Source organism: Myotis myotis, unplaced genomic scaffold (assembly GCF_014108235.1).
Source record: "Myotis myotis isolate mMyoMyo1 unplaced genomic scaffold, mMyoMyo1.p scaffold_m19_p_9, whole genome shotgun sequence".
Classification (NCBI taxonomy): Eukaryota; Metazoa; Chordata; class Mammalia; order Chiroptera; family Vespertilionidae; genus Myotis; species Myotis myotis.
Genome location: NW_023416401.1, coordinates 58,986,632 through 59,006,834, shown reverse-complemented (window position 1 = coordinate 59,006,834; position 20,203 = coordinate 58,986,632). Strand labels below are relative to the sequence as shown.

Below are 20,203 nucleotides of genomic sequence, written 5' to 3'. Positions count from 1 at the left end.
AGTGCAGGATTCTAATTATTTACCTAAATAATTATGGAAAAAATGATAAACTGCATAGTGGCCAGATTTGCTTTAACCAGCTAGAGCAGAAGTCCCAAACCTGTCTGCACTCTAGAATCACCTAAGCATCTTTTAAAAATTCCAAAGCTCAGGCCATATTCCCAGGCCAACTAAAGAACAAAATCCCAAAGGGGTTGGGTGTGGGGAGGAAGGGAGACAAAGGCATAAGTAATTTGCAAAGCTCCATCAGTGACTGGAATGTGAAGACAAGTTTGGGAAATCACTGAGCTAGAGTTTTTATGTCTGATTAATGATAAAGTTCATTCATGGTGATAAGAGAAGTAGATGAGTGAAAAACAAAACAAAACAAAAACCAACTATATACACTTGCTCTTCTCTGAATCAGAGACTTGCAAGATAGCTTTGATTTTTCCCCATGTTATCAATTCTGAGAACATCAGAAAGAGGACCAAACAAATATTTTCCTTCTTGGATTTATCCATGCCTTCAATCCCCTCCAGAATCATGGACAACTAAGATATTCAACTTTTCATCTTTTCTTGGTACTTTCCATGTAGCCAATAAAGAATTCTTCCATATTGCATATTTCCAACAGAACAGAAAAAGACATGACTCAACTGCTTTTCTATTATGCAGATTTTAACTCAGTCACTTTGGGTCCAACCCATAGGCCAAATGCAGCTTGACAAAGTAAAATATTCTACAGACATTGAGATCAAAATGCCTTCTTTTTAAAAAGTCTATTTCTAATTTAATCCTTTAAGTAGAAATCAAGTCTTTTATAAATCAACTTCATAGAATCAACAGACCTGTGTAAGAACTCTGACCACTCTCAGAAAAGATAGTTAGAGGTTCAGTAGGACCCCTCTCCATTCTATCCAGGACCTAGACAGAAAGGAAAAAAGGGCAAACAGGAAGAGAGACATCAGAAGAAGACTATATAAGCCCCATAAACCTCTTCAAAGTAAAATTTTCATGATTGCCCAAATTCGTTCTCTCTACCATGTTTCTGCTAATTTCACTCTAGAAAGAGTTGTAAAAGGCATGTGATCACCTATAGTCTCAAGTCCGGGGTTTTAACAATGAAAGCTTATCATAATCACCCAGGGATACTTTTCAAAATACATCAGTAGTGATTATAATAGGGTGCATTTTATAATTCAACATCCTTATGATTTGTGCACTTCACATTGTGTATGTCACATTTCAATTAACAAATATTTAAAAACCAATACATTTGTCCTGGGGAGAACCCCTGAAGGATTCTAATTAAGTAGGGAGCAGAAACAGAGTCCCACAGAGGTTACATGATTTGCCCTATGGCATATATGTAATTAGCTACAGACTTAGTCTTTCTTGTCACTTTCCTGCTCTTTCTGTTGTAAAACTGTAAATATGCTGATTATACTTTTTAATTTAACATTTACCTATACTCTGAAAAAGCTTTATTACAAATGACAACTGTAAAAAACAAACAAGCACACAAATAAATGGAAAACACAGATGTCCTGGGTTCACAACTGCTGCACCATTCATATTAAGAAAATTAAATAAAGCCAAATGCCCAAGCAAAGATTTCCTAACCTCGATATCCACTTTTTAAAATGTTTTCAGCCCTGGCCAGTTTGGTTCAGTGGTTGGAGGATGGGCCCGTGGACAGAAGGGTCGTGGGTTTGATTCCTGGTCAAGGTCATGCACTTCAGTTGTGGGTTTGACGTCGGGGTGCGTGTGGGAGGCAACCAGCCAGTCTATGTGTCTCTCTCACACGAACGTTTCTCTCTCTCTCTTTTCCCCATCCCACTCTTTCTCAAAAGATCAATGGAAAAAAAATATCCAAAGGTGAGGATTAAAAATAAATAATGTTTTCAGGCCTGGCTGATGTGGCTCAGTTGGTTGGGCATTGTCCGTGCACCAAAAAGTTGCCATCGATTCCCCAGTCAGGGCACATGGCTGGTTGCAGGCTCGATCCTGGTAGGTGGCCTGCAGGAGACAGCCAATCTGGATAGTTTGCTCTCACATTGATGTTTCTCTCTCTCTCCCTTCCTCTTTCTTTTTAAAACCAATAAAGATACTTTTTAAAAGGTTTTCATACAAATGACAAATTATTAGTTATAAAATCAACTGGGTATGTCTTGAGAATAGACTGAAATTATTTATGATAATAAAACACAAATTGACATAAGCGGAAAAATATGAAAGCATAATAAAAAAACAAAAACACAGCCCTGGCTGGTTTGGCTCAGTGGATAGAGCATCGGCCTGTAGACTTAAGGGTCCCAGGTTTGATTCTGATCAAGGGCACATGCCCAGGTTGCAGGCTCAATTCCCAGTAGGGGGCATGCAAGAGGCAGGCAATCAGTGATTCTCTCCCATAATTGATGTTTGTTTCTATCTCTCTCCCCCTCTCCCTCCCTCTCGGAAATCAATAAAAATATATTTTAAAAATAAAAATAAATAAAACACAGGTAACAGAATAGAAAAAGAGCTAGGCTGAGCATGGCAGGATGTACCATGAGTTCTAGACATGATCTTCCCATAAAGTTGTTGCATGATTTTGGTCAGGACACAATTTCTCTGGGCCTAAGATTCCTAAATTATAAAATGAGAGGATGAATTACTAAGCTCAAACTAAATAGAATCTCAGGTTCCTTCTAGCTTGATGAAAATTCAAGGACTATTTATTAAGAATGTTAATTATTATTCTATATTCATTCACTTTAACAAATGAATATCTCTATTCAAATGTTTTAAGCAGTTTTGTAAAATAAGAATCCTAGAATTTCGACATTATCTGCCTTATAAACCTAAATCTGGATATCATACTTACAGTACTTAAGAAATTAAGTTGCCCTTTTATAACCACACTAGTGCCCCAGTGCACGGATTCGTGCACATTGAAAGGAAATTAATTAGAAGGTGGCCAGCAGGGTGGGACTGGGTGAGATAGGCCAGACACCCCCTGGAGCCAACTCCCGCATCCCCTTCCTGGCTGGCTGCACCTGGGGTGGTGCTGGGGCTTGAAGGTTGTCTGCAGAGTGAGCGGGGTCCCTCCAGCAGGTAGGGTCCCTCAGCCTGGCCTGAGGGGATTGGGCTGAAACTGGCTAACACCCCTGAGGGGTCCTGGATTGCAAGAGGGTAGTTCTCGGGTGAGGTACCCTGGAATTGGGCTCCCTCCTCTGGTTCCAGGGTGCTGATGTCACCCGAGAACCACCGCTGCCAAGTCACGGCAGCTCGGCAGCTCCTGTGTTGAGCGTCTGCTCCCTGGTGGTCAGTGTGTGTCATACCTACTGGCTGGTCATATGGTTGCTTAGCCTTTTATATAGAGAGAGATTGCCTTATATGTTTCAGGATAATTTATAAGGCATTTAAAAAGTGTCTAAATAAACAGCCAACTATGAACTGTCCAAGACAATCTGCCATAGCACAACTAAAGTAAAATCCTATCCCATCCTTCCTACACCCTCTTGTGAGGTTCTTATGAATATAAAATTATACATGCTTCCTGTTTCCAAGTCCAGGGCTGCAAGGGAAAATTTATGCAAACTTTTAGCCAAATTATAAAACTTTAGTTCCCTGAAAGGATCAACAAAATGCCTGTCAAGGACATTGGCATTTCAATACTGTAACAGCACTGGTTTGCTCTTTGTAGGAATAACAGACAATTTAAGAGATTAGGGAATATTAACATTAACTCTTAAAACTTCAATCCTGACATTTTAGTATAAGAAACAAAACATAAATTAGTGAAGCATAAAATTTTATTTTTTAATGTTTTTATTGATTTTAGAGCGAGAGGAAGAGAGAGGGATAGAGACAGAAACACAGATGAGAGAGATGCATTGATTGGCTGCCTCTTGCACACCCCTACTAGGGACCAAGCCTGCAACCCAGGCATGTGTCCTGACCGGGAATGGTTCATGGGTCGATGCTCAACCACTGAGCCACACCTGCTGGGCTGAAATATAAAATTTTATTCCTAAAATTAGCACTCATCCTAACACAGATATAGCTAATAATTTAATCATGCACACTGTAAACCAAAAGAATAAATCAGAGGCTCAATGAGATTTTTCCTGTCTTGTTAGATACCATAGTAGGTGGATAAAGTAAAATTTAGGGAAAGGCTACTTTATACATCATGTTCTAATTATGAATAGCACCATGTTAAAGCTACAATAAAAAAAAAATAACACATTTGGAGTATCAGTCTTTTAATCCATGCTCTAAATATACAAAGCACATTGAAAAGTTGACCAAATCCTACAACCTAGGACCTAATAAAAATTCCCTAAAAATAACTTGACAAGAATCTGAGCAGAGTAAGAACCAGAGAGACCTTGGCAATAATCTGGTCCAATACCCTTATGGAATGGATGAAAAATTAAGGCTTGAGTCAACAATTTATTCAAAGCTTCTTAGTAGTAGGGAAACTTCCTATGTGACACTTCTTTACAAGTGAAATATTTCATTTTGAAAGAACTAGAAAAGTAGCCCTCACAGGTGTGGCTCACTGATAGAACCTACATAAATGGAACATTATGCAGTTGGAACAAGGAATTAGGTATCTATTTCATGATAAAAAAGAAAATATGTGACATCCTAAAAAGTAAAAAAAATAGAAGTTGTAGCATAATGTATATGGTAGCATGATAATCTTATAAAATAAGAGAAGATGAATCTGTAGGTATATGTGTTTCTACGAACATAGAGAAAATTATGGAAGAAACACTAGGCTATTTCACCTGAGTAGCTTAGAGGAGAGGAACTGGAGATGTTTGACTTTTTCTTCATGTACCTCAAATGATGTTATGCTTGTTTCAATTCACCTATACAACTTTTGTGGTTTGAAAGGAAAATCCTATTTGAGTATAACATAACAAAAAAAAGAAATGAAGAAAAAATCTATAATAGGAATGACTGAAAAATAGTTAGTTAAAAGTGATAAAGAATTGGTGTATAGGCTCCGGCAAGGTAGCTCAATTGGCTGGAGCATCATCCCAATATGCCAAGGAATCGATCCCAGATCAGGGCCCATGCAAGACTCAACCAATGAATGTGTAAGTGGAACAAGTAAGTGCACAAATTGATCTCTCGATCTCTCCCTTAAAATCAATACAAAAAATAAAAATTTAAAAAAGAATTGATGTATATAAAAAACAGCCAAATGAAGCACTCAGAGGACAAGGAATAAAATTAAATTCTGGGTACTCTGTGTGTGGGTATGTAAAACAGCTTTTATGATTTAAGACTTACTTCTATTTCAAAATAGAAATGAGAGAAGTTTGTGTGTTTTATTTAATCCTCACCCAAGGATATGCTTCTATTGATTTTTAGAGAGAAAGAGGAAGGGAGAAAAAAACATGACAGAGAAATATTGATCGGTTACGTCCTATACCCACCTGACTGGAAATCAAACCTTTTGGTGCACAGGACAACACTCCAACTAACTGAACCACCCAGTCAGAGCAAAAGAAGTTTTTGATTCAAGAGCTTTGTGGTGTTTTGTTTTGTTTCTTATTTCAAAGAGGAAGGGAGCGAGAGAGAGAAATAGAAACATCAGTGATGAGAGAGAATCATTGATCAGCTGCCTCCTGCACACCCCTCACTGTGCCCTTGACTGGAGTCGAACCTGGGACCCTTCAGTACACAGACCCGATGCTCTATCCACTGAGTCAAACCAGCTAGGGTGTCAAGAGATTTGTTTTTTAGGTTTGTCTACTTAGAATTTTTTTTTTTAAAAAAAAGCAAACATGATTCATCACAAGATCGTGTCAAAGAAATGCCCTATTATATATTTACATTCTGTATCTCTCTTTTTGGGGGGTTATATTTCATTTTAGCTATATTTTGAAACTTGAAATTTGTCTTTTATAACAATGCATTATTTTTTGTTATACTGAATAAAATTTGCAAATGCATAGTACAAAGTTAAAAGGAAAATAACAATAAGTAAACAAACAAACAAAAGGAAAACACCAAATCAACACTGAACAAATGGTCAAATAATATGAAAATTAGATAAAACAAGATTGAAAAAATGCTCATCATTGATAAATAAAAAACATATTTGGTCCTCACCAGTTTGGTTCAGTGGATAGAGCATCAGCCCATGGACTGAAGGGTCTCGTGTTTGATTCTAGTCAAGGCCAAGTACCTCGGTTGCAACTCAATCCCAGTCGGGAGGCATGCGAGAGGCAACCAATCGACGTCTCTCTCACATCAATGTTTCTCTCTCTCCCTCCCTCTCTCCCTCCCTCCCTTCCTCCCTCCCTCCCTCCCTCCCTCTTTTCTACTCTCTCTCCAAATCAATGGAAAAATATCCTCAGGTAAGGATTTAAAGAAACAAAACAAACATATGCTAGTCACAAAAGAAAATAAATGCAACTTCACCACGGACAGATCTGGCAGTCACAACTTGAACCCTGTGATTTATGTACCTGGTGATATTGTGCAATATGAAGAATATTAATTATTTTTGCCAAAATGTTTAGCTAGAATATAATCAAGTTTTTATATCTAAGCAATTCCTTAAAATCAAACCATGTCCTTTAACCTTTCAGTTTAGGGAAATACAAGGAATAAAGGAGCAAGTTAAATGCCACAAAGGAAACAGATAAATCCAGAATATTTGACATTCAACAAGAAAACTGCTGTGGTCTCAACAAATCAATGCATGGGGATAAAAGGTGAGGAAGCAGACAAATGGGAATTGTTACAGGTTTAAAAAAAAAACTACAAAAATAATAACATGCAAATGAAATGCACAGTACCTAGTTTTATTTTTTGTTGAGAGAGAGAAACATGATTGGTTTTGTGAGAGAGACACATCGATTGGTTGCCTTCCACACAGCTGGGGATCGTACCTGCAACCCAGGTACATGCCCTTGACTGGGAATCAAACCAGTGACCCTTTGGTTTTGAGGGCCAATGCTTTAACCACTGAGCAACCGGCCAGGGTGCACAGTCCTTAATTTAATTCCACTTTGAACATTTTGGAGACAATTGGAGAAACTACTCTGACTTTATCTCTCCACAGCTCTTCAACACACCAGCTAACCATGCTTCTCACTATTTCATTTCCTAAATATTCCTTATACTTTCCTATGTCCATCATTCCCTTTGGTTCTTCTCTCTTTAACTCAGCTTATTGCAATCTTACCCTTCCTTTTATTTAGTAAGTTTTAATTTAATACCTCTCTATCATGTCACCTGTTATTAGTTGAATTTTGTTCCCCTAAAAGATATTTTAACATAAGTCCTAAGCCCCCAGTACCACAGAATGTGACCGACTTGGAAATAGGGTTACTGCAGGTGTAATTAGTTAAGAAGAGGTCATATTGGAGTAGAGTAGGTCCTTAATCCAATTATGACTGGTGTCTCTCTATAAGAAGAGAAAAATTTGGAGACCTATAGGGAGAATGCCATGTGACAATAGAATCAGAGAGTGAAGTGATGCAGCTATAAACCAAGAGACACCAAGAACTGATAGAAGCTAGGAAGAGGCAAGGAAGAATGGATGCTACTCAGTCTCAGAGGGAACATGGCCTTGCTGACACCCTGAATTCAGGTTCTAGCTTCAAGAACTATCAGAGAATAGGCCCTGGCCAAATAGCTCAGTTAGTCAGAGCATCATCCTGACATGCCAAGGTTGTGGGTTTGATCCCCAGTCAGGGCACATACAGGAATCAACTAATGAATACATAAATAAGTGGAACAAATCAATGTTTCTTTCTCTAAAAATCAATTTTAAAAAAGAATATGTTGTTTAAAAAAAAACACACAAAGAAAACTGTCAGAGAATAAATTATTTTAAGTTACCCACCTTGTAACTACACTTGGGAAAGTAATACACTACCTGTTCCATGAAGCCTTTCCTGATTCTACAAATTGAAATTTATTTTCTTTCTTTCTTTCCTTCCTCCCTTCCTTCCTTCCTTCCTTCCTTCCTTTCTTTTCTTTCTTTCTTCCTTCCTTTCTTTTCTCTCCCTCTCTCTCTCTCTCTCTCTCTCTCTCTCTCTCTCTCTCTCTCTCTCTCTCCCCCCTCCCTCCCTCCCTCTTCTGAATTCCCACAACACTTACCTATATCATTTGAGTCATGCTTTCTCCTGATTTTTAATTTATGTTCACAACACTTCCCCAGATGAATGAGTTTACTGGAAGGCAGAAACTAGTTACTCATCAACTGTATACATCTCTCAATGCTGGTAAGCAGTTGACATATACTAACTATGCTAATCATATTTTTCTCCACATTTATTCTAATCTTAATGCTTTTGAATGAGTCATCTCCTCATACACTGAAGAGTTAAACACAACCTAAAATAACTCAGTTAAAGGCTCATTTTCTTTAGGAAGCATTCCTAGATTCAACTTTACTTATATTAGTTATATCAATATATTTCATATTGATATGTACATGCATGTGTATGCACAAACTGCTGTTAATATCCACAATGAGAAAGAATGTTTAATAAATCCATTATTTAGGGTATATTAAGCTGTCTCTATTAAGTTTAGTCAGATGCTGGTTTACCTATCTTCCCACTTTTACTGGTATTTGGTAGTTAACAAAAGTGTCTTTGAATTTCTCCAAGTGTTTGAATTTTTTTAAGTCTATATTTTATAAAAGAGACAATCGTACTTCCATATAACAACTAAAATTATGGCAAGGAACTTAACCTAACAAATAATATCCCTCAGTAAAATCCAAAACAGGAATTTGATTCACAAACTTGGAACTATTTTTCCTGTGAGAGACAGCTGCTGTCTGATCTCTAGAAAATGTACATAAATGATACTATGTTCATTTCTATATTCAATGGTTCAATATCAGTAAAGGAGCTGATTAATGGGAACTTCTGTTGCCTCCTTGTGTGTGTGTGTAAGGGGTGTGGGGGGGGGGAGGATTTGCAACTGCTTAATTCCAAATACAAACCTAAATACTTATTTGAAGTATAAATACTATCTGAATTTGGTGATCACTAACATTATTAACTGACATTGTTTTTTCCCCAGCTCTATTGAGGCATAATGAACATAAGTTGTATAAGTTTAAGGTGTATGACAAGATGTATACATGTGTACACTGAAAAATTTATAACAAATATAACAATACTAGAGGCCTGGTGCACAAAATTCGTGCGGGGGGGGGGGGTTCCCTCAGCCCAGCCTGCACCCTCTCCAATGCGGGACCCTTCGGGGGCAGACATCCCTCTCACAATCCAGGACCACTGGCTCCTAACTGCTCACCTGCCTGCCTGCCTGATCTCCCCTAACTGCCCTCCCTGCTGGCCTGGTCACCCCCAACTGCCCTCCCCCACCGGCCTGGTCGCCCCTAACTGCCCCCCCCCCCCCCCGCCAGCCTGGTCGCCCCTCACTGCGTCCCTCTGCTGGCCTGGTCGCTCCCAACTGCCCCCCTGCAGGCCTGGTCGCCCCATGCAGCCTGCTGTTTGGTCATTTGGTAGCCCCTCACTAACCCCCCGGCCGGCCTGATAGCCCCACGCAGCCTGCTGCTCAGTCGTTTGGTCGCCCCTCACTAACCCCCGCTGCCAGCCAAGTTGCCCCACACAGCCTGTTCAGTTGTCCGTTCGGTTGCGATGGTCACTTAGGCTTTTATTATTATAGAAGATTAGTTAACACATGCATCACCTCACATAATTACCTTTTTTGTGTGTTGAGAACATTTAAGATCTCTCCTAGCAACTTTCAAGTATATAATACAGTATTGTTAGCTCTAGTCACCATGCTGAACATTAAATTACCAGAACATTTTCATCTTATAACTGGAAGTTTATACCCTTTGATCAACATCTCTCAACTTCCCCCACCTGTCAGTCCCTAGCAATCCCCATTCTACTCTTTGTTTCTATGAGTACAGCTTTTTAACTGACATAGTTAATATTAATTGATCATTAATAGTTTAACTGACATAGAATATACAATTCTTCACAAGTTAAAGAAGATGTAGTTCTACTTTTTGCTTTATAGGATTTATATATAAAATATAGCTTATCCCCTAGGGCTGTATTACTTCCTCCAACAAAGTCATAGTATTCTCTTTATGTATATATTAGAGGCCTGATACATAAAATTCGTGCAAGGGGCTCGGCCCTCACAGCCCCAGCTTCATCCGGAAGGTCGTCCAGAAGGTTGTTCAGTCGTCTGGTCTAATTAGCATATTATGCTTTTATCTACACTAATAAAAGAGAAACATGCAAATTGGTGTCACTCCGCTATGCCCACCAGCCAATTAGAGCGACTATGCAAATTAACCCAACAAAGATGGCAGTGAATTTGCATATGCAGGTGCAGAGCGAAGACTGAAGGCTCCAGCTGGAGTGAAGACTAAAGACTGAAGAATGAAGAGGCTTGGCTTCTCCGCTGCGGCCCAAGGTCTGGGTCCTGGGTGCCAGAGGAAAACCGGTGCCAGCAGCCAGGGGAAGGAAGGCCTATTGTGCAAATCTTCGTGCAACGGGCTTCTAGTTATTATAGATTTATATATACCTCTGTTTATTTATTAACTCAGCAAATGTTTATTAAACTCCTGGGCAGCCACCTTGTCTTTTTAGAATAAGGTGAAGTACAAAAAGATTAAAATTTAAAAATAAATAAATGTGCCAGACAACACACAAGGGAGACATTGGGGCCACAGGGAGGGAGGATGGAACAGACACAGGTCCAGCTCTCAAGGAGCACCCTATCTAGTGAGGAGCAAGAGAGGAAACTAGTTCTGTATCTACACTTCAAGACCAGGCTTACTTTCCTAATGTACAGTTTTAATTATGTCATCATATGGCTAAAAACTTTTGTTGACTCCCCATTTTTCAGTCAATCAAGTCTAAATTTCCCAGCTTGGAAAGAAAAAGGATTCAAAGTCTTCCATGATTCAGTTGTATAGTATGTCGAGGCTAAGAGTATAAGCTTTGTACTGCCTCAACTATCCATCAATTGTTAGCTCTATGCCTCAGTCTCTTTACCTGTAAAAAAATAGAATTAAAAACAGTGCCTGTCTCACAGGGTTGTTGTGAGGTTTAAATGAAATACAGGAAAACCTCGATATAAAACTAATTCGGGCAAGAGGGTGTCCATAAAAGCCAAAATTCTGTTATATAATAAAGGTTTCCCAAATGCATATGTTAAAAAAATTGACAAATTAGTTTACCTGTTTTTATTTATGTAGACACATTTGTGTAATTATAATGAAGTATGAAAAGTTTAATTTCACGGAAAAGTTTTCTGTATGTATTACAGTAATTTTATATATAGTACATGCATGCATTCCCCAGTCACAGAGAGTAAACAAGCACATATGGCTGGGGCGTGGCTTAGTGCAGGTGGGAACTGCTGCAAAGTCACACCAGGCAACAACAATTATCGTGATGGAGGCGGTGTGATCACATGCTAATAGCTGTTTAGGCTGTGACTCTTCGATTTAAATATGTAGACTGTTGTGCTCGCTTCGGCAGCACATATACTAAAATTGGAGCGATACAGAGAAGATTAGCATGGCCCTTGCGCAAGGATGACACGCAAATTCGTGAAGCGTTCCATATTTTAAAAAATAAAATAAAATAAATAAATAAATATGTAGACTGTAGTTGTAGTTATGTAAATATGTTGGTAAAATCACTACAGTGTTTCTTCCAACATATGCCTATTTGCTAAAATTTGTTAAAAATAACAGTGAATTAATAACAAAAAAATAACCTTTTAATTTAATTATAAGAAAATCTTAGTTAAAAACATTTAAACATTAACAAGGTGTTAATTTTCATTTATGACATACGGACCGGAAACTTTGTCCATTAAATCCGAAGTCCACAAAATTGAGGGTTTACTGTACTAACTTATAAAATGCTTGGTACACTATCTGGCAAATAGTATGCATGCAAAAAATGTGAGCTACTATTATTACTGCTGGTTTTGTTCAATCTCCATTTCCAGCCTTAACTATCAGCAGCCCTGTTATAATCTTGTTCTCCAGCCAAATTGGGCTCTGCTATCTCCTAAACACCCATATCTGTACAATCATGCTTTCACTCACCCTGCAAAAAACTGCCTCATCTCCAAGTATTATGATCTTAACCATTCCTGGCTGCTCCATTCAAAAGCTGCCTCTTTCAGGCACCATTCTCCAATATCACAGGTCCATCACACATTACTATAACCCACATGACACTTAAACCTTGGCTAGATTCATCTTCATATCCTATAGAATTCTACCGAAATGTACATGATAGGGCTTAATAAATGTTTGACAAGTGAATGAATTTCTATATTTCCTCTCTCTCATCCAACTGCTCTCTTGCAAAACAGCTCTACATCACAAGTAAAAACAAACCCAGCACATAGATGCCTAGATATTCAATGATTTGAACTAAATTTCATCTCATCTTTTAATATCAATTATCACTTACTCATTATGATCAAATATGAATCAGTCTTTTTAGTTATTACCAGCCCACAAACTCATCTGTCAATTTCTGGCCATCTTGACCCTATCCTATTCCAGTACAGAGGGGCCTTGACTTACGAGTTTAATTCGTTCGGAGACCGAGCTCGTTAAGGAGCTCGTTAACTCAAATTACTCTATCAACTCAATGCAAAATATCAGCCGAGAGACAGCTGGTATCTCAAAAAACTCGTTAGTGGGGACACTCGTAAGTCAAGGCCCCACTGTATATCATTTATTGATTTAGGGGAGAGATTTTTTTGTTGTTAATCCTCACACGAGGATATTTCTTCCACTGATTTTTATTTTTTTTTATTATTTTTTAAAAATATATTCTATTGATTTTTTACAGAGAGGAAGAGAGAGAGACAGAGAGCCAGAAACATCGATGAGAGAGAAACATCGATCAGCTGCCTCCTGCACATCCCCCACTGGGGAAGTGCCCACAACCCAGGTACATGCCCTTGACCGGAATCGAACCCGGGACCCCTCAGTCCGCAGGCCGACGCTCCATCCACCGAGCCAAACTGGTCTTGGCTTCCACTGATTTTTAGAGAGTGGAAGGGAGGAAGAGAGGAGAGAGGGAGGGAGAGAGAGAGACACATCAATTGGCAGCCTACTGCCTGTGCCCCAACTGGGCCAGCTGGGGTGACCAGGAATTGAACCCATGACCATTTGGTACACCGGCAATGCTCTAACCACTGAACAACTCCTGGCCAGGGCAGGAGAGATAATATTTAAAACCTCAGTAAGAATCAGAAAATTAAATACCTATAAGGTGATAAAAGTAAATGTGCAAATCACGTGAATAGTGAGGACCATGCAGAAAACCAGAAAACACATCCCACCTAAAACTTTCAGCTTTTATTGTATTGCTATGAGAGAATATGGGTTTGGTGTTGACAGAACTCATAATTTTTCAAGATAAGTGAGAAACTATGAAATCTGTATAAATTTTTAAGACATTAAAAATATTAGCTTGGCTGGTGTGGCTCAATGGTTGAGTGTTGACCCATGAACCAGACGGTCATGGTTTGATTCCTGGTCAGGGCACATGCCTGGGTTGCTGGCTGTCCCCAGTGGGGGGCATACAAGAGGCAGCTGATCAAGATTCTCTCTCATTATTGCTGTTTCTATCCCTCTCTCCCTCTCCCTTCCTCTCTCTGAAATCAATAAAAACATATTAAAAAATTACTGTCTGAATCAAACAAAAGATGTCTGCCGGTCAAAACCAACCACAGGCTGCCTGTTTGCATCCTCTGCTACAGAAGTTCTCTGTAAAAAGTGTTGGGGTGGGAGGACTTCCATCTCATCTGACAGTCTAAGGCAGCAGTTAAAACTAACAGACAACTTGGGAACATCTCCTGTAACACTTACTCTAACTCTCAACCATTCTGTATTGACCAGAAAACCAAACTAATCCTACAGTTGTGTTGAGCATATGGAGCCTCTCCGCTTGCTTACTGCTGGGAATCAGATATGAACAATACTGCTAAATTACAGGAAACATTATTGTACATTTTCTAGGTTTCACACTATTCTACATGTTACCTGAATTAACTCATTTAATCTTCAAACAATCCTATGAGATAAATACTATTATCCTATTTTAAAGATGAGGAAACTGAGGCAACTTGTCCAAAGTCACACAATTAGCAAGCAGTAGAGGCTGGAATTAGGACCTCATGAGTCCGCCAAAAGAACTCATAATTTGAAAACAAAGGCCATTCAATAAATGGTACTGGGATAATTAATTGTACATAGGGAGAGAAAATGAAACTGGACCCTACCTCACACCATACACGAGAGTTGATTCCAGATGGATTAAAGATATAAACATCAAAGACAAATCAGTAGAGACTCAAGATGATAATCTAAAGAATAACTTCAAAATCTCTGGAGAGGGAAAGATTGATAAATTTGAGCTTACTGAAATTCAGAACTTCTTTTTAACAAAAGACAACTTAAAGAGATTTAAAAGATAAGAACAAACTGGGAAATGGCATCTGTAATAGTACATATAACCAGGAAAGGATTAGTGATCAGAAAATATAAATAAATCTTTTGGGGAAAAAAAAAACACCAAACAATAGAAAAATGGCAAAACAAGCCCCAGCATAGTCTAAGCTGTAAAAACCTGGAATTAGGGTGAGGAGTTAAGGGGGTCCTGATATATGGTGATGGGAGATTTGACTTTGGGGGGTGGGCACACAACATAATATATACAGATCTTGTAACATATACACCCACACCTGAAACCTATGTTACCCCAATAAATTTAATACAAAAAGGAAAAGGAAAAAAACCTGGTATTACCACAGTTGCCACACAGCAGAACTGAGAACAGTAGACCTTGGCATCACTGAGCAATATATAATATTCAGGGATCTATGTCATACTGCAGGTACACAGAGCATGGGGGACCCAGCCAGAAGGATAGAGCCAAGATAGTTAATCTCCATTATATAGGAACTGGATGGAAAAACAGAAGCTGAACTCTGGGAGCACATATATCCCAACATTCACACACACAGATCAGGGACTGGCAAATGTCTTTGTTAAGGTCCATACAGTAAATATTTTCAGCTCTGTGAGCTATATATTCTCTGTCACAACCACTCAACTCTGCCATTGGTAGTGTGAAAGCAGCCAAAGACAATATGTTAATGAATAAGTGTGCCAGTGTTCCAATAAAACTTTATTTACATAAATAGGTAGTGGGCCAGATTTGACCTATGGGTCGTAGCTTGTGTACCCCTGACATAGATCATTGTTATTTTCCTACACTCTATATTTCCCCTGACTTTTGTTTGCTGACCCCTCTAATTTCATGAAGCAAAAACTACACATTCTACAGCTTTGTGATGGTTTCCGAAAGTCTACTACTTTACCAAAAAACATCTTCTCCCTTATTATCTGTGAAAATTTTCACCTCATTTTCTTTTCATCTTTTTAATATCTTTGACAGTCACCATCCCAAGCTAAAAATCTAAAAAATTCTCTCTCTCACCATTCACAATGTCAATTATCAACACCAAAAATTCTAACACACACACACACACACCTCCAGCCACATTCAGTTACATTCCCTAAAAATGCATGGTATGCATGACTTTGCCTGGAATACTTTTCTCTTCAACTTCTCTCTGGCAAACTCCTTTACCTTTCAGGACACATCTCAAATGTCATCCTTTCACAAAACCTTCCCTGATTCCTAGAGCAGAGACATGCTCTTACAACCTCTGGTAACTCTCCAATGGCATTTACCATTCTAAACTATCTTTATTTACATGTCTACTTCTCTCATGAGACTGAATATCCAAAGTGAAAAGACCCTGTTCTAAAGACCTTTGACTCCTCAAAGCCTAGCATAATGCGTGGTATGTAACTGATGTCTAGCACCAGTAAATGTATGTTGAATGCTTCGTGGTAGGAGTAGAGTTTCTTAACCTAGGGTTCATAGACAGGAGTCCATAGATAGAATTTAGGGGGTGGGTCCATGAACTTAAATAAGAAAGTAAATTATCTCTTTATTTTCACTAACCTCTCTGAGTTATTTTCTTCAAATATGAATGCAGGCAACAAACCATTCTAGTATTAGCAGGATCTGTGACTGTCACAGTAATCACAGATATCTTTATATCATATTACAGCTGTTGCAGATATCTTAAAGTATTATTTGTGCTCATCACATCTTTAAAATTATAAAATTTTATAATGTGCTGATAAAGAAGTATAACCTATATTACTACATCATAAGTTGTATATTTTGGTAACTATATTTCAATATAGCTGGTTTTCTTTGTCATCAAATTGTTATTAAATGTATTTTGTTTTATGAGAGGGGTCCATAAGCTTCACTAGAAGCTAGAGGGCCCCATGGCACAAACAAGGCTAGGCCTTCTTGCATTACAAAGGTCCAGAACAAATGAATCATGTTGCTTTATATACATATGGTATACACATATTGAATATATATTGAAAATCTTATTGCTATGAATGTCCTCACAACCTTCTTGTTCAAAGTCCTTTTTTATTAAATGGGAGCCCTAGAACTACTATGGCTCACGGCTGATTTGCATAGTTTCCCTCAGAACTCTCCCATACCCCATTTGAACTTTCAACTCTTCTCTTTAATTAAATTTTTATCATGATAGAGATCCTGGGTTTCTACCATTATTCACTGTTTGCTTTGTTTTTCTAAGGCTTTTTATGTCCCTTTGCTTTAAACACCTAGAAGGGGAAGGAGCCTCTGGTAGCACTCCAGAAAGTGGGAAGTCAAAAGGATCCTGAAGATAGCTAGCTAGCTCCTTTGCACAAATGGAGGTAGACTGGAAATTATCAAATAGCTGGTTACCTATACTTTTTTGGTATCCCCTTAGCCTTCGAACTGACAGAACTCCTTACAGAAACAAAATAAATTAATAGTTCTTTGACATAAGCTGCCATGCTCGACTTCTTAACATTTTTTGCCCGCTAGCAAACTCCTCTAAGGCAGCATGCTGAACGAGGCAGCAGCCCTGAGTGCCAGCACCTCCTCGGACACGCACTTTTAAGATCTGGAGAAGTCAACTTTACCTTTCTCTGTCTCAGCTAAAGTGACGACACCATCTGATATTGCTACAGGGCCTCTCAGGTGTGTGCAGTTTTTACACATTCGCTCCTTCGCTATTCACTATTCTTCCTGGCTCCGATAATGCCTTTCCGATGACCTCCCCAGGTGACCCTGCTCTTAAAACAGTGGGCTGTCCCCTTCCTGGGAAGACACGTTGGGTCACCGCCCACAAACAGCCCGGTCCCTCCCTTTAAAGACACACACGAACTCCCTAAGTTGATGGAGGGAGGCTCTCTCTTCTTGCCAACCAGTTCCACTCTCTGCACCCCTTTTGCTGGCCAGCTCCTGCACCCAAACCTCAGTCCCTCTTTTTCCTCTTCCTTATCAAAACCTTCCGTTTTTTGGGGGGGGCTGCTCCCCCAAAAAGGAGTGGAGGATCCTGGGGGCACATCTATCCTTTGCAATTCCGCGCCGCGACTCCGAGGAGGCTGCCCCCATCTGATAGCCAGAGAGCCCCCATGTCTAACAGCCCCTGCCTCCCCGCGCCAAGAGCTGCCACCGTCCTGACAGCCCGAGCTCGGACCCGCGCCCCTGCGGGTCCCAGCGGCCCGGGGGCCCTGCACGCCGCCCACGGTCTAACCCAACTCCAGGTCTTGCCTCCCAAGCTCCACCGACCCCGACCCTGGTTCCGTGTGGACCCAGTGTCCCTGGCCCGCGACACGGCCACGACCTCACGTCCGGCTCCCGCCAGGGGCTCGGAGCTGCAGCGCCAGCCCGTGCAGACCCCGGCCCGCCCGGCACTCGCTCGGCGGCCCGGCCTCGCGACCGGCACCCTCTCCGAGCCCGACCGGGCTCCCGCTCCCGCTCCCGCCAGCGCCCCCGCCCGCAGGCCCGGGGCCCGCTCCCCAACATGGCGACGGGGACACGAGCACGGCGGGCGGGCGGGGCGGCTCCGGGCCGGGCCCGCACGGGGGCCGTGCTCCACGGCCGGCCGGCGCCATTTTCCCGCGCCGGGCCCGGGCGGTGCCTCCTGCCAGCGGAGCCAGCCGAGCCGGGACCGCGGACTGCCCACGGGCCCACCCCTTCAGGGCCCGCGTCGCCGTCACCTCACCTGAGCGCGGCCCCAGCCCTCCCGGGCGGGCCTCGGAGCACCGGCCCGGGCCGTGCGTGCCCGCGGCCCTCCGTGAGTTCGTCCGTCCGTCCTCGCGTGCGCCCGTCTGTCCGGCCGTCGGCGCCCGGCTGCCAGCAGCCCGACCCGGCAGGGCCTCAGGGAGCCGGCGGGGAGGGGGATGGGCCGGACCGGGCCGGGGAGGGAGGGGGAGGGAGGGAGAGAGAGGGAGGGAGTGCGGGCGGGGCGGGGCGGACCGGGGTGGGTGGGGCCTGGCCACGTGACCAAACGTCCCCGAGCGCGCGAGGCGGAGCGCGCACCCATTCACTGGGGTGCAGAGCTGGGTCCTGGGACCCAGTGGGTCTCGTCTCCTGGCGCTGAAGTCTCCCCAGTGACCCCTGCCCCCATTTCAGAGTCACTGCGCAGCCCCATGGGAGGTTTCCAGCTGAGTATTATTGGGCAACTCACTTCTTCAAGCCTCAGTTTACCTATGTGAAATACGGGGATGATCATAGTGCTTGCAAAGAGGCAATGAGGGACAGCAGGGAAAGCACCTGACACGTGGTAGCTGATAGAGATAACCTTTAGCCTTGATTATGAGGTGGCTCTAAGTCCCTCCACCTCTTCCCACCACCATCAGCCCTGCAAGCTCAGTAGGTGCCTTCCTCTGTCTTCAGATGTAGGGAGGCCCCTCCAGCCCTGGATTTGATGTGTCATCAGATCTGATGCGTGGATTCATATCTGGCTTTCACCCTTCTTAGCTGTGTGATTTTCTTTGTCTCTGAACCTCAGCTCCATCATCTGTAAAAGAGTCTAAGGTATGTTACCACAGAAACATCACAGAAGATAGATGAGCAAGTGGGTTGTAAACGTATTGCAAAGCATACTTGTTTCATCTAAGAAAAGGAGTCATGAGTTCTTTCATTCCACAATTAGTTACTGAGCACACACTGTATGCTCGGACTGGTGTCCAAGCCATCCAGGGCCTTTTTACATCCTCCCTGGTATCTGTACTCTCCACCCTGCTGTCAGAGTAATGTTTCTAAGTCAGAAATCTGATTTTGTCCCTCCCCTATTTAAAACTATTTGATGGTTTCACATTGCTCTTAAGAAAAAGGCCGGAGTGGGGGTGGGGGGGAGTATCAATCGGGGGAAAAGGAGACACATGCAAAACTTTAGACAATAAAAAAGAAAGAAAGAGCCCTAACGGGTTTGGCTCAGTGGATACAATGTCAGTCTGCGGACTGAAAGATCCCAGGTTCGATTCCGGCCAAGGGCATGTACCTGGGTTGCGGGCACATCCCCAGTAGAAGGTATGCAGGAGGCAGCTGATGGATGTTTCTCTCTCATCGATGTTTCTAACCCTCTATCCCTCTCCCTTCCTCTCTGTGAAAAATCAATAAAAAATATATTTAAAAAAAAGAAAGAAAGAAAAAGATAAAGGTCAAATAGTTGCTTAACTATTGCTCTTTCCACAACTCCAGTCATGTCGCAGGGCCCTCTTTTCCTCTCTGGACTGCAACTACAGTGACTTCTTTCACATATTGTACTTCTCTCCTCAGGACCCTTACACATGCTGATCCCTCACACCTAAAATGCTCCCACCTCCCTTAGATAACTCATCAGCCCTGAGATTCCAGCTCAAACATTGCTACCCCAAGGGCGCCTTCTCTGATCACTCCCCAGACAGGTTTTCTTGTCCTCAATAGGTTGCACTAGGCTTTATTTATTCCCCATCTGTGCTACTAGACTGTGGGCTTCATAAGGAGGAAGGCTATCAATTTTGTTTACCACTGTTTCCTCAGCACATACCACAGTGCCTGGCACAGAGGAGGCGCTCAGTAAATATCCTGTATAATAAAAGGCTAATATGCAAATCGACCGAATGGTGGAACAACTGGTCGCTATGATGTGCACTGACTACCAGGGGGCAGACGCTCAACACAGAAGCTGCCCCCTGGTGGTCAGTGCACTCCCACAGAGGGAGCTCTGCTCATCCAGAAGCCGTGCTCAAGGCTGGCGAGCGCAGTGGCCAGTGGCAGGAGCCTCTCCCGCCTTCACAGCAGTG

General features: G+C 41.6%; 1 protein-coding gene and 1 non-coding gene across 15 annotated transcripts in view; one reads left to right on the top strand and one right to left on the bottom strand.

Annotated features, from left to right (window-relative positions):
- Positions 1-18,337, bottom strand: part of NCOA6 (nuclear receptor coactivator 6) — a 137,202-nt gene extending 118,865 nt beyond the window's left edge. For 13 of the 14 annotated variants that reach the window (XM_036321067.1, XM_036321062.1, XM_036321070.1 and 10 more), the window contains exon 1: positions 18,139-18,337. The gene's annotated coding sequence lies outside the window, so the exon portion shown is untranslated. Of the gene's footprint in view, positions 1-830; positions 907-18,138 lie in introns of all 14 variants that reach the window. The other variant, XM_036321063.1, reaches the window with a different exon arrangement.
- LOC118663944 lies at positions 11,471-11,577 on the top strand. Its single transcript, XR_004970225.1, has one exon. It is a non-coding gene; the product is annotated as a U6 spliceosomal RNA (small nuclear RNA).
- Positions 18,338-20,203: the final 1,866 nt, after the last annotated feature.